Genomic DNA, 3,421 nt, shown 5'->3' with positions numbered 1-3,421 from the left:
ATTACTCTGTGAAAGTTAAACGTTTCCGGTGAGTGATGTACGACATCAATGAAAGGTTAAGTCCTTGTTTTTCCTCTATTGGACCTTATCTGGTTGGAAAAAGGTAAAAGTGTGCTGATCGGCTGTCATATTCCGAAATCTAATTGTTTAGACATTTCTGTTCTGACCTTATTGCATATGTATAGGTTAAGTTACGGTCGTCATGTCTCTTGTTCCGAAATCATTGTGGTTTCTACATAGTTAAGCATCAGAGGAGACTGAAACTGAACATAACCGCCTTAACGGCAACTAAAACGGTTTGCTTCACGTTGGACATGTAACACTTTTGTTACTATATAGGCAAGAATTTAAACCAAATGTAATTTAAAATGATATATTATTCTTAATTTTGGACCAGAAGGTTCAGCTACTTACAGGAGCAGTAAGATAAATGAGACTCAGACAAAGGGTTTAAAAGTTTTAAATGCCGGCTCGTATTAAAATAAAAGTAATCTTGTTAAATGAAAATAATCCTTTTCTTGGTACCAAAAGTTCAAAGAAACAGCTGTTTCACAATCACAGTAATCTCAAATTCTTACCTGGGTGCACCCATCTAATTCACATTCACAGTGTCTTTCAAAACTAAAACTGGTTGAATCACAAAAATCAATTTTCATCACAATTTTACACAACAAAACCCTTAGTTGGTTGAATTGCTCCACTCCACTCCAAGTTCACTTCCTGCTCATGAAGATGTGTTTGTAGTCGCAAAGTCCTTATAAGTTCCGTTCAGTCCAATGTAAAAGTTCCAGGGGAAATGTGTGTGTGTGGGAAATGGGCAGCAAGTGACAAGGGCGTGTAAGGGGTTTTTGTTGCAGGGGGCCTACCACACTGCACCGTGTAGCAGAGGATCCAATCAACCAGTTCGTCCCAACGGGTGGCTCGCCATCAAATAACAGGTCCTCCCAACAAAAAAACCTGACCTGTCAGACACAGTGTCATAAATAACATAAGTGTACAAATAAAATCATTTTCACAATCCGTTTTGACTGTAACTTATTTCTTGTAACATTAATGATCTTTGTATTTTTAAATAAAACGCTGAATACTGAAATTATAATGTATTATTGCATGATACATTCCCCTTTTTAAATATTGTTTTCTGTTTTACATATAATTACTTGTACATTCTCAATTCAAATCAAAGATACAATGAAATGCATTAAAATAGCAGTAAATAACCATATAAACATAAATAAAGTAAATCCTTCTGATAATTAAACATTTCTCAGCATCTCAATATGAGCAATATACATTTTAACCTTAAACATGAACAACAAAATGCTCACCAATCTGCCGATAGGAAAAGACAAGAGGCAGAAAATGGCGTCGCCTCAATGCCTTCACTGTCTACAAACCAAAAGTGCAGAAGGAAAAATAATGAATTTCTAGGCTTAATGTTCCGTTTTTTCCTACCTAAATACACAAGGTATAATGTTTATCTCTGTTGTTGATGTTAAATTCGTACCTTTTTCTTAGTTTTTAAAGTCCGTTTTTGACAGTGCCTTCTGTGCTCGTGTTGCAGGAGCTAAGAGATAGAGGCCTGCTTGACAACAGCGCTATTGGAAAGGAAAAAAAAGGCGGGGCAATGCGCCGTTTTACAGCAGCTCATTGGTCAAGAGCTGTGTCAATCATGTTAGGGAAAATGTTAACCCTTTAGTTGCTGATAGTTTTTTATATTTACAATGGGGGAAAATGGCAGCATAGTATCACTATTTAAATAGCATTTTGGGGCTCATGAATGTTTATTAAAGCCATAGTTAATTATGGGTTACAGACAGTTCACTCCTCCGCATCTTCCATTCGTTTCTGATTGTGGACACCTTGGCATTATCTCGCTTATACCATGGTCCCTTACGAAAGAAAGACATATTAAATCAATTATTATTATGTTAATGTTGTTTTTTTTTAACTGTAAAAATTCGTAAGTTTTTCAAAAGAAACAGCTGAGTGGACTATCTGCCGTTGTGACGCGTTGCGTGTATTCGTGTCCACTAGCTAGGCTACTGCTTCAATCCAATCCTGACATTTCATAATGGTTTAAAAATCATTAGCTCTACTGACCACACAGAAATGTATAGGCTACATGTTTGTTTCTTGAAGAGAAATGTTACATTTTAGGTTTTCGCCTAACTCTTGTTTTTTTTTTCCTTGCAGCATCGGTGCCACACAGCCTGTGTGGACACAGGCTGAAATGGAAGCGCTCAGTGAAGCAAGCCTGGAGTTCTCAGCATAGACATATATAAAAATATTTTTATATATGTCTATGGTTCTCAGCCTCTGCAGATGAAATGAGGAGCGGGGAACTAATGAATGGGTGATCAATCATTTCTAATACATTTTATTATTGATGGCTGTTCTGTTTTATTTATTATTGACTGTACTGTTTTTTTTTACCTGAAACTGAGTTGAAGCATGAATTAAAGTTTTTAAACTTGACTTTTGCCTCTTAATTGTAGCTACATGCACCACACAGGGATTATGATTTATTGATGTATTTGTTATGTAAGAATATTGGTTTGTAGAATATTATAGGCTCGCCCACCTAGTTCAAAAGGCCCGACCTAAATGAATAAAGGTCGTATTAATTAATCATTTATAGGCTAAATATATGGAACGCCTGGTCGCAGGTGCCCCTGCTTTCATTGATCGCAGAGACGTCGGGCGGTGGTCGTTTTCGATCAAAGGCTGACGTCTCGGCGATGTCTTGCCAATGAGCAAACGCTCTCCATGCGACGTCTCGGCGATGGAGCTTGATCCGTCGGGAAGACGTCGGCAAGACGTATGTGTGCTATCTGGGTAGATAAGTGTAGCATACTAACATCAGTTTATTCACATCAGGGCACTGCTAAGTGTACTAGCTTCAGTTTGTTCATATCAGGTTCTGCTAAGTGTACGTTTATTAATATCAGACTACAGATAAGTGTAACAACTGTATTCACATCAGGCCACTGCTAAGTGTACTAGCTTCAGTTTATTCACATCAGGCCACTGCTAAGTGTACTAGCTTCAGTTTATTCACATCAGGCCACTGCTAAGTGTACTAGCTTCAATTTGTTCATATCAGATCACAGCTAATAATATCAGTAGGCTATATTCATATCAGGCCACTGCTTAGTGTACTAGCTTTATTTTGTTCATTGTTTTTAAAGCCCTGAATGGTCTTGCACCATCTTATCTGTCTGAGCTTCTAAAACTCCACCAGCCCAGCAGAGCTTTACGTTCTGCTGGTCAACATCTGCTGGAGGTGCCTCGGTCCAGATACAAGCAATGGGGGGACCGGTCTTTTTCAGATGCAGGTCCAACATTGTGGAATAATCTTCCCCCAGAGTTACGCTCCATCTCTGACCTGCCGCTGTTCAAAACCAAACTCAAGACCCAT

Source organism: Gouania willdenowi, chromosome 17, assembly GCF_900634775.1.
Source record: "Gouania willdenowi chromosome 17, fGouWil2.1, whole genome shotgun sequence".
Classification (NCBI taxonomy): Eukaryota; Metazoa; Chordata; class Actinopteri; order Blenniiformes; family Gobiesocidae; genus Gouania; species Gouania willdenowi.
This window is presented reverse-complemented; position numbering follows the sequence as displayed.